The sequence below is a fragment of the Mus pahari genome, chromosome 15, assembly GCF_900095145.1.
Source record: "Mus pahari chromosome 15, PAHARI_EIJ_v1.1, whole genome shotgun sequence".
NCBI classification, from domain to species: domain Eukaryota; kingdom Metazoa; phylum Chordata; class Mammalia; order Rodentia; family Muridae; genus Mus; species Mus pahari.
The window spans coordinates 31,116,493-31,131,709 of record NC_034604.1 but is presented as its reverse complement, the minus strand read 5'-3'; the positions used below and the strand labels follow the sequence as shown (position 1 = coordinate 31,131,709).

The 15,217-nt window shown below is 53.5% G+C and overlaps 1 protein-coding gene across 2 annotated transcripts in view; it reads right to left on the bottom strand.

The window, feature by feature from the left end:
* The window catches only part of Psd2 (pleckstrin and Sec7 domain containing 2), a 51,406-nt gene extending 36,440 nt beyond the window's left edge, over positions 1–14,966 (bottom strand). The window contains exons 1-2 of one of the 2 annotated variants that reach the window (XM_029547244.1): positions 14,725–14,966; positions 12,321–12,490 (exon numbers count right to left, since the gene is read on the bottom strand). The gene's annotated coding sequence lies outside the window, so the exon portion shown is untranslated. The remainder of the gene's footprint in view (positions 1–12,320; positions 12,491–14,724) is intronic. The other variant, XM_021214527.2, reaches the window with a different exon arrangement.
* Positions 14,967–15,217: the final 251 nt, after the last annotated feature.

Sequence of the window (15,217 nt, the reverse complement as noted above, 5' to 3'; positions counted from 1 at the left end):
ACACTGAGTAGAAGAGGGCTGGGAAGAGAGATCTGTGGCCCCAGCCCATCACTACTAACCAGAGTTTTGTTTATTTTTTTGTTTTGTTTTGTTTTGTTTTTTGAGACAGGGTCTCTCTACATAGACTACCTAGAGTTCTAACAACCTCATTACATTCAGATTACAAACACACACACCACATACACACACATACTCACACCACACACACACACACACACACCACACACACCCCCCACACACACACCACATATACTCACACCACACACACATACACACCACACCACATACACACACTACAACACACACACACACACACACACACACACACATCACAGCCCACAGATTTAAAACACCTTCAAGCTAAGCTCTAAGCTACCAGGCCCTGGTGCTAGGACACCAGGAACCCTCAGGGCTTAGCGCTGAGTAAGGAAATCTTTCTGGTCTGCCCTACATCCCTGCTGCTGCCGTTACTATTTCTATTGGTTTCCTCGGTGGCACACCCAGAGGAGACAGGAGGTCACCTCCTCAACTGAGACCCCAAGGGGAACCTAGAAAGGAAGAGAGGGAGTAGGGGGCTTGCAGCCTGCTGCCTGAGTTCTAGTCCACCAGCTATCTCACTACCACAGGGCAGCAGGCACTGAATCGGGACCACGGGGCTTGAGACCCCTATCCTGCCAGGATTTCTCCAGCTCCTGTGTCCAGGCACAGAACTGAAGCCTGGCAGGGTGGTTCTGCCTGATCTCCCTGAAGCTACGTAAGTATATCAGTGGCTCTATCTGCAGGCCAAAGCTAGGACTATTGAAAAATCAAGGGTGTCTCGGATGACCCTTCTGGCGTTCTGTAACTTCTAGAAACTGGTTAAGGCTACCCCAGACCTAAGCTTGTCCTGCCCTGCCATGTCCCCTTAAGCTTCAAGCAGGACTGAGTTTCTGCCAGTACCGGGCCCTGGCCAGTGTCCTCAGTTCCTGGGGCTAGATGGACAAGGAGCAGCATTGAGCTCTACCCTAGGCAGGGGGCCCAGAGCCCTTGCCTGGGCTGAGGGCCAATAGAGCCCAGAGTAGCTGAGCCTTGGGAGGGATGCACAAAGGGGATGTTTCAAGACAAAAGGTGTAAAACAGTGTTCCAGGTCCTCACCCATATGGCCCTCCACACGACGACGTAACCAGGAACACACTCTCACCTCTCTACCCTGTGTGACGTCTGTGGAATAAAGTACTCCTCTCCTTCCCTCGCCTGGAGCGGGTGAGTGACGCTCAGGCCATGGGTGCTGAGGGGGTGGCTGTCCCCAGAACAGCAAACTCCCCAGGGTAAGCATCAACTGAACTCAAGTCTCCAGCCCAGGGGAGACTGAGGCGCACACCGGGAAAGGCTTTGTCTGAAATCCCACCGCACGGTCAGGGGCAGTCTCCATCTGCAGCTGCAGACTAAAGGCGCAGGCTGGAGCCTCCCATGAGATCAAGTCCCCCAGACCTCAACCAAAGGAATCAGCCCAGGCGGTGGCTCTTGCTGCCTCCAGCCTTGCTAGCCAGAGCGGAGAGGAGCTGGGCCACTGAGCATCTGTCTCAAGGAGACAAATGACAGGCTGGCAGCACTCACGATCCCCTGTGGCCAGCCTCAGCCTGATCCAAGCCCTTTCCAGGAGTCTCTCACTACCCTTGGGATGTCCTTGGGCTCTCAGCGGCCTCCATTCGGTACCAGCTGAAATGGGCACGATGACAGCAGAAGTCCCTAGGCCAGAGGTGACTGGTGAGCCACACACTTTCTGGGTGTTGACTGCTCCTCAGATATCCCTGCCCCCCCTTCCCCACTGCCCCCATGGCAGCCAGAGGGCACTGCGGAGACAAACCACGCTGTGTCTCCCTCCTTCCTAATCCTCCAGCAATTCCCATCTCCCTTAAACAAGAACTCAGTCTCCCCAGCATGGCCTAAAAAGGCCCTGACTGAGCTCAGTCTGCTGTTTCCTCCCAGCCACATTTGGCCTCTTTCTGCTCCCCAAGCTCATTCCCACCTCGGGGCCTTTGCACCAGCTGTACCCTTGGCCTAGAATGCTGTTTCCCTGGATCATTCTGTGATTGCCTTCTCTTCCATTCAAGGCTGAACCCCAAAGCAGCCTCTCCATCCTCAATAGAGAGAGGCCCTGCCTCTGGGCCACATCCCCCTGAGCTTTTAAAGCACCAAGGAAAATAGAAACGCTTCTGTTTTAATTAATTAATGTTGGAGTACGTGTGTGAGCTTTCCTTGTAAGTGTGCACGTATGTGTGGTTTATGTGCATGCATGCATGGATGGAGGTCTGAGGTCACATGGGGTGTCTTCTCAATCCCTCTCCATCATAGTTTGTGAGACGGAATTCTCTCACAGAACCTTCCCAACCTAGGAGCTGCAGGAATATATCATTGCTCCCAGCTTTTTATGTCACTGCTGGGGATCCAAGTGGCGTCCTCAGCCTCGACCATCAAGCACTTCGCTGGCAGCCATTCTCAAACTTCTCAAAGCCCCCGTTTACTTCCTGACCACGCTCCCTGACACTAGGATGTGATTCCAGTGAGCGCAGGGACCTATCATGGACACAATTGTCCAGAGCCTGTGCTATGCCCAGCATATAGGAATGCTTCATAAATATCTGTTGGCTGGGTAGTTTGGATTGTTGCTGTCCCTGTTTTTGGCAGAGGCTAGGCAATACTGAGGAACATGCTAGGAGCAAGGCTACTGCAGGGGTGGTCAAATCGATGACCCTTTCCATGCTGAGGTAGAAGACAGGGGCCGAGGGAACACCAGGTCAGGGCCAGGGGTGTCTCCTGCAGGCAGGCTCCAAGCTGGCTTACTGTGAGAACCTGTGTGTTTACTGTGCATAGCAGACATGTGTGGGCTCATACACGTGTACACACATAGGACCACACAACCACACAGAGGGAAGGAGACAGTTCCTCTGGTGTCAATGGGGGAGTGAGAAGCCTTCAAACCTGAGAGCAACGTTAAGGACAGACGGGCTTACATTGCTAGACACCCACAGTAGAAATCCTTCCACCTATGGAGAATCTGTGGACAGGAAGAGGGACAACCCAGAAGTTCAGACTGGGTTGATAATGGAGAAGACAAGCATCTTCACCAACCATAGTTACACAGTGACAGCAGGGGGCTTGATGAAGGGTGTATTTGCATTGGGCAGAACCAGAATGGGTGCCAAGAACTGCCCAGGGCAGGCAGAATCTAAGCCCCTGGGGTATTGAACCCAGAGCAGGAACGCAGAAAGTTCTGAGAACATTGGTGTAGAAGCGTTGAGACCATAGCTGTCCCAGGGGTCAGAGCTGGGAGCTGCCACACTCCATGTCTGCCTCCAGTGTTCTGGGGGGGGGGGCTCATCTCCCCACATGCATCACATTCAGGGCATTCCCCAGCCAGAGGGTCTTGCTCAACACCTGATGGAGGCTGCGAGCCCACCCCAGATGGACCTCACATATTCAAAACATTCAGATGTTGTTTGGGAGGCTCACAGGCCACTGAAGCCCACACATAGACCACCCACAGGTTCCCCTAGAAGTCACCTATTACCCATGCTGTAAGGGGCAGCATCAATTCCTGTGGGGCCCTGGAAATGCTGGGGCTAAGCCAGGTTGGGCCCCAACCTATCCAGTCTCCAAGGACTTTCCAATTCAGACACCTGCCCACAGAGCTCCACCAGGATTCCCTAGCAATGAAAGGGGGAATGTTCTTGCTTGTACACCTGTTATCTGGCCCTGGGACTCACCTGCCTCCCATTGACCCCACCGCTCTTCTCCCCACAAATCCTCCTGCACTAATGAGCTCTCTAGATCATATCATTGTTAGCACATGGCTGGGTTCATGCACATGCGGCACACACATGGCAAACATGACAATCAGTGTGAAAGGCTGACTGGCATGTAGCAAATGTGGGGAACGGACCCTGGCTAGCTATATATACCCTCCCCCTTCACTGGCCCATGTCTGAGCACTTCCAGAGCTCCACAGGACTCTACAGCGCACCTGACAGCATGGGCAGTTGGCACCTGTGAGGGGACTTCTTGCTGGTAATGTCCCAAGACCACACATCTCGTTCTCTACAAGGCCTGAAGGACAGGCTCCAGGTTGGTTAAGTATATTAATATCCCACTCCCCCAGAGCAGGAGGAACCCAGGGCAATATGGGGAACATGACTACCCAGGAGCCTGGAAAACATCCCCGCTCCCCACCAGCAGTGTGACCTCAGGAAGGTGGTTCAGTTTCCTCAGCCTCAGGACCATCCACAAAATGAGACTTTCACAGCACCTATTTCACAGGGTAACTAAAGGAAATGGAGTGTGCACTGTATCCAGGAAAACATCTTGTTTACTTTCTTCCAGAACCTTCCCAGGTCTGCAGGAGAACTAGCTGACGGCTCGTGCCCTGAGAGAGGTGCTCAGAAGAGCAGCACATAGCATATAGTCCATTTGGCCTTGGAGACGGTTGTCCTTGGCAACTGTCAGAGCAGGTTCCAAGACAGGGGCTTCAGAGGCCCAGTGTAAGGAAGGAGACAGAGACCAGCTCCTGTGGGGCTAGTGGGGCGAACAGAGAAGGAATCCCAACCCTTAGGGCCACATTTAAGTCACACCAACACATCACCTGAGCGGGGCTCCTAACTACCTCTGTCTTAAGACACATGAGACACACATGGTGTTAAGTAGGAGCCAAAAATCTGAGTCCTGAGAGCCTGTAGTGATGGGTTGATGCTGTTAACAAGCCTGACCGTTCTGTCTGCTAGGAGGACAGCCTCCTGTGGGCTGTGGACGTCCAGGAGGCCTCTTTATAACCCGAGGGATGAGTGCCCATTTGTATCCATCTGCATGTGCCCACTGGGACTTTCAGGGCCACTCCACAAAGGTCATTCCTTGAAACCTCTTAGCTTTCTTCTCTCCCACTGCCCCAAGACAACTGGCACCCTCATTTGCTTACCATTTGCATATATCAGCATGCTTCTTTGGAGCAGCCTTAACATTAATGAAATCCACAGTGTCTGCCTTCAAATCCCATGGAACAAGGAACTTGACCGCCAGCTGACCTCCCTATAGGGTAAGACCTTCACTATCTAGAATCACAAAGAACTGGGCTGTCCAGGTTCTGGCAGTCCATGAACCCCTGACCACTGCTCCACCTCCCTCCAACTTTAGAAGGTTACCTGGGACTCACTCTGCTTCTAGATGCTACATCTGACCCATAGCCTGCGTGCTGGGTCAGACCCTGGAAGTTACAGGGGACTGACGGGGTTCGGGTCCCCTGTGCTGCAGGGTACATAGAGGAAGCCTTACCATTTGGGTAGCACGGTGTCTGGGCATCTCCCTTGGTCTCCTTCAATAGCCAAGAAGGTGCACCTTTCTACTCACTGCAGACTCACTCATGTCCCTCGGTGGCACCGAGGGAACCTCCGTCCTTCCAATCTCCTTCTGTGTAGCTTTCCCACCTTCCCAAGACCCTCACTGCCTCTTAAGCCCCCCCTGCCAGCCCTCCACGCTCCTTCCACTTCCCTGACCTGTCCTGGCCTGTTCAGCTTGGATCAGACAAAGGTTTGTGACCTGCAGATAGAAAACAGCACGATGCCGCAGAAAGAAGTTATCCGTGGCTAAGCGAGGTCTCATACCTCTCCTCACCTCCCTGACCCACAGAGAGGACACCTTGACTTGGTAAACCCTTGTGCCTCAATGGGAGAAAAGCAAGGGAGTCAAGACCCTGAGCAGCGAGAAGGATGGAAACGCGATCCCTGAAGGGGAGGGATTGGTGGGTCAGGTCTGGGAGGAAGATGGGTGCTTCATGTTAGAGAAGTAGAGGCATCTGGAAGACATGAAAACTGAAGTGCGGGGCAAGAACCTGAAGCTTGGTTTGCTGGTGAGATGGCTCAGTGGTTAAGAGCACTGACTGTTCTTCTGAAGGTCCTGAGTTCAAATCCCAGCAACCACATGGTGGCTCACAGCCATTTGTAATGAGATCTGACGCCCTCTTCTGGTGTGTCTGAAGACAGCTACAGTGTACTTATAATAAATAAATAAATAAATCTAAAAAAAAAAAAAAGAACCTGAAGCTTTCGGGGGAAGGTGAGGCTGGGTCCGTGAGAACACTGTGGACGTGGGGCCAGCAAGGCACAGGCGGCACTATAGCTGCAGTGCTAGGTTATATCTATGTAAGGTCCTGGCTGGGCAGCTGTGCAGAGGCTGAGTCCTGGAGAGGTCACATTTGAAGGGTGATGAAGGGAGCCAGCGTCCAAAGTCGAGGAGCAACATACAAAATAGGAAGCGAACAGGAGAATGTGTGACCTAGAAGCCAAGCAAGAATCCCAAGGAAGGGGATAGAGTGTGGGGTGATGCAGGCAAGGATGAGAAGCGATCTCTGCTGTACCAATACGGAGGTCACTGGTGACCTTGAGAAAGGCAATCAGGGAGTACAGAGGGGAGCTCACGATTGACTGAAGCCAGAAACAGCGTGAGGAGAGGGTGTGGAGCCTGGATAGCCTTTGCTGGAAAGAGGAGTGACCCGGAGGCTCTGGCTGGAGACAGCACAAGAACAGCCTTTCCTAGAGAGGCAACAGCAGGGCAGTCCCTGATGAAGTGACCTAACCAACAGAGGAACTACAGTGTGGGGTGGCAGGGTGTGGATCCTGATGAACAGCGTCTTCAAGCAGGAGACAAGCCATAAGATCTGACACACAGGCTGAGGGTCCTTAGGCAGCACAGGAATACCTGGCCCTAGCCCACCATGGCAGGAGGAAGGCAGGGCAAAGGTGCAGAACAGGAGGATGGATAAGCTTGGTCCATGCACCTGAGGAAGCTGAGACTTTTGTTTTCCCAAGGGATTTCAGCTGAAAAGGATGTGGGCAAGCAGGGCCCAAATGGATTGAATAGGGTTGTGTGTGTGTGTGTGTGTGTGTGTGTGTGTGTGTGTGTGTGTGTACTTGACATAAGCTAGAGTCATCAGAGAGGAAGAAGCCTCAATTGAGAAAATGCCCCCTTAAGATCCAGCTGTAAGGTATTTTCTTAATTAATGATTAATGGGGGAGGGCCCAGCACATTGTGGGTGGTGCCATCCCTGGGCTTATGGTCCTGGGTTCTATTAAGAAAGCAGGCAGAGCAAGCCATAAGGAGCAAGCCAGTAAGCAGCACTCCTCTGTAGTCCCAGCCCTGCTTGAGTTTCTGTCCTGATTTCCTTCAATGATAAACAGCAATATGGAAGTGTAAGCCAAATAAACCCTTTCCTCTCCAACTTGCTTTTTTGCTCATGGTGTTCCATCACAGCGATAGAAACCCAAACTAAGACCCTGGGCAAAGGCCAAAGAAGAAGTGCCAAGCAGAAGAGGAGGCAGTGGTTCTGGGCCACGGCATGAGTGTGGGACAGGCCCATTCAGATGGAGGCCCATCTGAGTGTGTGGGTCGGAGTTACCATGAGCTGTAGGGTCAGACTGTGGTTTCCCTTGGACTAGAGGAAACCAAGCACTTGATTTCACCAGGAGGCACTTTAATGGAGTCTGATAAAGTGGAATAGGGGAAGAATTGGATTCTGGGAGCAAGAGGGGCCTCCTGACTCTTGCAGGGCCAGCTGCCTACAAGCCGGCCCCTCACCTGTTCAGTCCCCCAGCTGGTGCCACTTGGAAGCTCACCACCCAGTCCTGCCCCAGGTTGCCCTCGCCACAAAAGAAGCTTCAGAAAGGGGCAGCACATGAGAAGCAGTGTCCTCTGATTCACGATCGACAATCCAAAGGTCCCTCAGACCTCAGTCAGTCTCTGCTGGGTGCCCTCTCTCCACCAACACCCTTCCCAAGCCACAGACAACAGCTCCCTGGTCATCCTCTGCTTCTAGCTGGGCACTGAGTCTGTCCATCTGTCCAGGCTCTTAGTACATCCCTTTCCCCAGACCCCTGCAGCTTCAGGTCAACCGGCCACACAACCCATGAGAAGCAGGGCCCCAGGTCTGCTACAGTTTCCAGTTGTCTTGTGCTGAAGCACATCACAGCCTCCTAAGCGAGCATCCATCCGACACGCTACCCAAAAGACCCTGTTCCTCCTCACACAATCTTCTAGTGCACAACCACATCACTCACCTCTGTAAGATCTCTCAGGGAATCCCCATACCCTTGGGAAAGAGGTGTGTTCTGGGTCTCTCTCTCTCTCTCTCTCTCTCTCTCTCTCTCTCTCTCTCTCTCTCTCTCTCTCTCTCCTTCTTGCTCCATTTTCTTGACACACTCCTCATACCCCTGATTCCTTTCTCAGGCCTCCCTTCTCCCCACATCAGCAGTGCCTGCCTCCACCCAGAGGCGGTAAACCCTGAGTGAGAGCAATCGTCTCATCGTCTCTGCTGGTTGTCCTCTCTCCTGCTTCTAGTCTGATACAAGTTTGATCTTTTTGGATAGTCCTTGATGCTGCAGGGATGCTCAGTTCGATGTAGCAAGAGCAAGTGAAGAACTGAAGCAAATGGACCCTCAGCCAAGTGGCCTCACATAACACTATTTATTTATGGTGTGCCCTCCCATGTGACACTGGACAGGACACCACCTATGGGGTCTGTCCAAAATAGTTAGCATGAGTCTGATCAGGAGCGAGCAAGAAGACAAATCCAGAACATGAGAGATTCTGCACAACTCCAAAATTGATAAAGCCATAAAACAGTACAAGAAGAAAAAAAACTTTTTAAAAGTCAGGTTATTTAGCTGAGCATGGTGGAGCATGCTTGCAATCCCAATACTTAGAATGTGGAATAAAAGAGCAGACACTCAGGAGGCAGAGGCAGGTAGATCTCTGTAAGTTCAAGCAATCTGGTCTGTGGCCTGCTCTACAAACTGTTCCTGGACAGCCACGGTTGTTTCACAGAGAAACCTGTCTAGAAGACACACACACACACACACACACACACACACACACANAGAGAGAGAGAGAGAGAGAGAGAGAGAGAGAGAGAGAGAGAGCAGGAGTTGTCCAAGGTCATCCTCAGTACTACACAACAAGTTTGAGGTCAACCCGGGCTGCATAAAACCCTGTCTTAAAATGGAAGGGAAAGAAAATGAGATTAATCCAGAACTAAAATATAACTAAATGTACTACATAATAACTAAATATAGTGTATGTTCCTTGATTTAAAAAAAAAAAAAAGATTTGTAGTCAGGTGTGGCAGATGCAGACCAATCTCTGTGAGTTCAAAGCCACCCTGCTCTACATAGCAAGATCCAGAACAGCCAGGGCTATAGAGAGAGACCCCATCTCAAAACCAAACCAACCCAAACATCCATAACAAATACTTGCAAAATTTGTTACTAGAACCACTAGAAAAACTTGGATGCAGGCTAAATATAAGACCAAACTGAACCATTGCTAAATTCCTCAGGTGTGACAATAGTTGCGGGGGGGGGAATATCCTTGACTCAGGGAATATGTGCTGATATAGTTCAAGGTGATGTGTTACAAAAGCCGCAGCTTTCAAAATGGGAATGAAGGGGAGGAGCAAGCGTGGCTAGATGTTAGCCCTGGCAAATCTGGGTCTCTGGGTGAACGGGGTGTGGGTGGACCAGATGGAGTAAGGCAGAAGGAAAGTGATGCAGGAAAAGCCCCAAAGAGCATCTCTGCGATCTGGTTCCTGAGCAGGAGACAAGGAAGAGGATTCTTGTAGCAGCCTGCACTCTTAAAACAAGCTGGACCACGGTCTTGCCGTGGCCTGGATTCCAGTCACCCAAACATGCAGACACAACTCAGGAGGACTCGCCACCCACAATGGACATGACTCCACTGTGAGCCAAGCTCAGTGAAGAACAGGGCTCTCGGGACATAGCCAGACCCCAAAGAGACCAGCAGGGCATATCACAGCCAGGGCAGAACCTCCCCATCTTGGCTAAGCTGTGGCAAGGAGCCAGGTGTAGCCCTAGACCCTCTCCACCCCCAAACATCCCTTGAGGGGTGACAGTCTGAGTATATCCTCCTGTGTAAGGAGCCAGGCTAAATATGGAACCCCAGACACAAGATGCTTCTCAAAACAGATTTTCCTGGAAAAGACCATCTGGCAGAGGAGGTCTAGAGCATCATCTGCTAGGAGAGGCGGCTTCAGTCTCTGCAGGCTGTCCGGAAGGAAAATGCCTTTACCTTACCTCCTCAGGAGACCCCAGTGGAACACTTGAGTATCCTCCAAGGTCACTCCTGTGCAGAGAGGTAGGTGTTCAGGCCCACCTCTGTCCTAAGCTGGAGTTGCAGAAGAGAACAGGAGGTGGCTGGGTGCATACAGCGGGGGACACAGGTCTGAGCCACATAAAGTTCCACCTGGATGCATGTCCCACCTACCTCCACAAGGTACTTGGAGCAGACGATTGTTCCCTGGGCCAGGGACCTCTCCATTGGGATGGGGGCAATAGTGGTGTCTCCCTCTCAAAGCTCAGAGGTGTTGGGGTACCCCACACAGTGGCTATGCTCCATCAGTGGGAACAAGCCATTGTGGCATCCCCAGGCCCCATCTCCCAGTCTTGGGGAGAATAGAAAATCATTCCAACTGGCTTTTCTCTCTCCCTTGAGAAATGACCCGGGCTGGAGAGATGGCTCAGTGGTTAAGAGCACTGACTGCTCTTCCAGAGGTCCTGAGTTCAATTCCCAGCAACCACATGGTGGCTCACAATCATCTGTAATGGGATTTGATGCCCTTTTCTGGTGTGTCTGAAGACAGCTACAGTGTGCTCATATAAATAAAATAAATAAATCTTTAAAAAAAAGAAAAGAAAAGAAAAGAAAAGAAAAGAGAAGAAAAAGAGAGAAATGACCCTAGATCTGCTTAGGATTCGCATCCTCTCCCTGGCAATGAGCACACGGGGCACGCCCGCACGCCCGCACACAGGAAGGAGACCTCTTAGTCTGGCACAGGGCACTTGAGAGGTCCAGGGATAAAATTGCCTGGGCGCTGAGACCTCAGTCTTGCAGGAGACACCCGTGGAAGGGGCCTTCCAGGAACTCTGTCATCCCTCAACCTTCTCACCCCAGTGTGTGGGAATCTCCCGAGGGCTCTGGCCATGCCTGTAGGCCTCCTGTTTCCGCCAGGACCAAACACTGTAGGAGCCCCACTCAAAACCCACTGCCAGGCACCATGCAGCAGGAGAAAGGGCTTGGAGGGAACAATTCTTTCCTCCAGATCCCTGAAGGGACAAGAAGAATGGCTGGCCCATTGTCTTGATTCACAGATCCCGGGCCACAGAACTTCTAGCTTCCTTGGGAGGAAGGCCTCTGTCTGGGAGTGGAGGAGGGCTTGGAGGTTATCCCCACGTTCCTTGCCTACTATCCTTCGAGCTGAGTGCTATCCATAAAGCCGCTATCTCTGGAGGAGACCTAGGAAAATCCGCATATTACCCCAGGCCCACTCTCCTACACCGGCCAACCCAGAGCAGCCTGCTTAGTTTCAGTCACCTCAGCTGCCAGGACTCTTGTGCCCTCTTGCACCGTAAGAATTGTATCTGCCCCCAGATCTCTGTCTGGGCCCAGCAAGATGAACCTAAGACAAAGGGTGGGCATCGGGCAGTGGGCCCAAGGTCTTGTGTGGAAACAATGCCCTGGGTCTTATTTCAGAGAGTCCCAGGTCCTCCAGGGACAAGAGTCTAAGAGAGAGCCAGCTGGATAGGGTGGTCCCTACATCTGGATTCCCTGCCCCACCCAGCTCAGCACCCGTTTCCAAGGACCCCTCCAGTCAAGACTGCTGCTGTGAGGCCTGGCCTTGCCTACTGCCTGCCACGCCCCCATTCGAACCCCTGCTCTTGCAGAGACAGAGAGAGGCGGGGGACCCAGGCCTGCCTGTCAAAGTTGGAAAACTGGAAAGAGAAATAAATCCTCAAAGATGTTCCGTTGTGGAGGTAGCTCTGGCAGGCCCCAGCACACAACACCCCAACCACAGACCACCAAACTGACACTAGTGCCCCATACACACTGACACTGATTATACAAAAGGGGGAGGGGACCGGGAGGCAGGGCCCAGGAGACAATTGGGCCGGCAGCCCCGTCCTCCCTTCAGGCCTGTCTGGGGCTCTTGGCGGCGCCCCCACTCCCTGGCCCAGTCCTGACCATCTTGGGCTTCCTCTCTCTGCCCCATCTCCATGACAACCGCATCCTTTAGATGCTCCAGCCACCACGGAATTGATCTCGAAATGTAGCTTTGTTAGCAGACCCTAGCGGGCAAAAAGGGCGGAGGGCGGCTCCCGCCACCCAGCCTGTGTTCCTCTCCCAACCCTAAACCCCCTCCCAGTGTCTAGCTGGCCTCCTGAGAAGAGGGGCGGGGTCCGTGAGCATGCAGGCCTTGGGGGACACAGTTGGCCGGCGGCCCTACTCACCGCTCGTGTCCCAGCCGCTGGGTCCCCTCTCACGGTGGGGCCATGCGGAGGCCACCCCTGGACCCGCGGTCCCGTGCCGCCGCCTGTTGGAGCTCCCCGCGTTCGCTTCTGTCCCCTCAGGTGTTGGAGCCACGGCTATGGAGAGGCTGGGCAGAGAAGGAGGGGACGGACTGCAGGAGGAGGGAACAGAGCAGCGAAGGAGGGAGGGAGGAGCGGGAAGGACGAGAAGGGCGGGAGGGGGGCGGGGGAGAGGCTGCCGGCGCGCGCGCAGCCTGAAGGGGACCGTGGCCACCAGGAGGGCCCACCCGCGGCGCCTGGCCACAAACGCCCGACCTTGTGCGGTGCGCCCACCCACTAGAACACCGCCACCGGCTCCAGCATGAGCTGGACCCTTTAAGAAAGTGGGGGAGGGGTGTTCCACGAGGTTCCGCCCCCCTCCTAGCCCGGCCCTGCCTCTGTCCTCGAACCCCTGGCAGACCCAACCACTGTCCCTCGGGGAAAGCTCAACGTCCCAACTCTTCCAGTCCCCGACGGACCAGGCCATTCTCCAGGTGAAGGAGGGACGGGACTTGCCCCCACCCCAGAATCCCCATTCCCATCCTGGGAGATCTCACCCTGGAGTTTAGGGGGCAAAGTACAGAGTCACAGAGGGAGTCAGGCACCCAGAGGTACAGACAGACTTGGAGTGACATGGGGAGTTGAGAACAGAGCTGGAAGGGGTAAAAGAGAGGAGACAAAAGAGAGGCCCTGCTGCAGATGGTGAGGATCCGGCCACCCTAGGCACTTAACGTGAGGACTTGGATACAGAAACCATCTCTCCAAGCACCTGCCTTTGCCCCCTCCTCTAGCTGACCATGACCTTGCAGGACACCCCGCTCCCCTCCCCACGCCCCCTCCCCCTCACGTTGCCCCTCGGCCCCTCTCCCCTCCCACTTCAGCTTCCTGGAAGAAGTTTGAGGAACTTAACCTGGACTACACACTAAGGACCTCTTGGCTGTAAATCTATAGAGACCCTACTTCTCAGAGAGACACTACAGGGTTCCAGACCCTGGATCTGAGGACACCGGGATGAGAGAAGGAGGGAAGGGCAGAAGATCAGGGGCTACCACGGAACCACTCCTCCTCCGTCCCTCTGCTCCGGCTTCCAGGTTCCAAACCCTTCTCATCCCTGCAAGGGTTCTACCCTGTGCCTGCTGTGGTCGGGAGCTCTGTCAGCGCCCAAATCTATGGTTTTAAATGTCACTTCTACCATGAAGTGACCCCTGATATGTATGCGTGTATGTATGTATGTGTCTGTCTGCCTCTTTGCTTCCTCTCTCTCTCCCTCCTCCTCCCTCCCTCCCTGCCTCCCTCACTTTCTCCCTTTCCCTTCCCACTCTGAGACACACACACACACACACACACACACACACACACACACCCGCACACTTGGATTCTTACAGGGACAAAAAGGATTTGCTAACCCTTGAGAGATGCCTGACTCACTCCAGTGTCCTCCTAAAATCTGATTGGTCTCCCCTCATCATGCTGGACCTGAGGTTTCATCAAGGACCATGACACTTCTACTACAGACTGTCACCGTCACCTCTAATGCTTTGTGTGTGTCTTATTTGATTCAAAATGACCCCAGTGCTCCAAGAGCAGACCTCATTTGCTCAGGTCTCAGGAGCTAGGTGGGCAGCTGGGACAGTCCACAGACACTGCCCTCTGCATGCAGGAACCTCAGACCTTCCTGAGGAGCAGGGAGGAAGACTCCATGACTGTCCCGTAGGTGAGGAGGGTGCCCATGGCTGGGACTCAGAGGCTCCAGCCTTTCCTTATTGTCACCTTTACTGTGCCGGGTCTCAGCTGGACCACCTTTCTAGGCTCTGGCTTTATCTGCCCCATGCAGATGTTAGCAGACCTTGACTCGTGGGGCTGGGTGGGGACAGAAGGAGCTGAAAAACTCTGTGTGTGTGTGTGTGTGTGTGTGTGTGTGTGTGTGTGTGTGTGTGTGTGTGTGTGCCCTCAATGGGCCATGGCTAATCCACTGATAAAGATGGCTTCCTAGGACTGGAGGTGTAGCTCAGTGGTTAGAGTGCTTGCCTAGCATCCCAGCATGCATGGGGCCTTCATAGAAGTGACTTTACTTTTTGTCTCCCATGGTCTGAGACCTGTGAGATGAGGTTTGCCTTGCTCACAAGTACCCACAGCTCCTATACAAAGAGAAGGGAAGAACAACCCTGAGGGAGGGGCACACGCTGTCTAATACAGGCATAGCATCTACCCTGAGTCTGCTACTTCTGTCCTTTGAGGGGTGACAGACAGTGCCCTACACAACAGCCCAATGCACCAAGCTTCCCCGTCCTCCGGCACAAAATGAGAGGCAGCAGTTTGGACCCCTCTTCCTCTCCACCCACCTTACCTGAGGATGGGGTGTCTCAGGAGTCGGGGGAGGCCTTGTGACAACCACTCTTCCCTCTTCCAGAGGAAGAATGAGGCCTGGGTAGGGAAGGCTGTGCTCCTGCGGACTCTCCAGGCATTCCCAGAGTGTTCTGTAAGTGCTCCTGGGAGCACCCTTCCTGTGGCTCGGCTTTCTCCAGCCCCATGCTGATCAGGACTCCAGTTGGCCTGTCCAGCCTCCTCTTTGGACAGTCCCCAACCTCATGAACTCACCTCACTTCCAGGGCTTGCTCCCTGCCTGGCCAGTCTCCTTTCACCCCACCCCACCCCCACCCCCACCCCCAGTTCCTGACAGCTTTCCAGCCACTCTCCCCACCCCTCTCCAGTGGTCTCCAGCTCCTCTCTCTTGAAGAGCACTGAGTTACTGTCTCCTCGTGGTGATCAAATACCTAACAAGGGCAGCCTAGGGAAGGAAGGGTTGGGGTTTGGGCTCACAGCCTTGGGAGAGGGCTGGC